The following is a 327-nucleotide window of genomic DNA, read 5'->3' as shown; positions in this document are numbered from 1 at the left end:
ATAAGTCATACTAAAGCTTGTCAATTTTTTGATGAAAAAAAGTCATACTACAGCATGTCGATTTTTTCAAACAAAAAAAAGTCATACTAAAGCATGTTGATTTTTTGGGGATGTAAAAAAAGCCATACTAAAGCATGTCGATTTTTTCAAACAAAAAAAGTCATACTTAAGCATGTTGATTTTTTGGTGGTGAAAAAAAAGTCATACTAAAGCATGTCGATTTTTTTGGGGTGTGAAATAAGTCATACTAAAGCATGTCGATTTTTTCAAACAAAAAAAGTCATACTAAACCATGTTGATTTTTTCAAACAAAAAAAGTCATACTAA

Source organism: Oryzias melastigma, linkage group LG23 (genome assembly GCF_002922805.2).
Source record: "Oryzias melastigma strain HK-1 linkage group LG23, ASM292280v2, whole genome shotgun sequence".
Lineage (NCBI taxonomy): Eukaryota > Metazoa > Chordata > Actinopteri > Beloniformes > Adrianichthyidae > Oryzias > Oryzias melastigma.
This window is presented reverse-complemented; position numbering follows the sequence as displayed.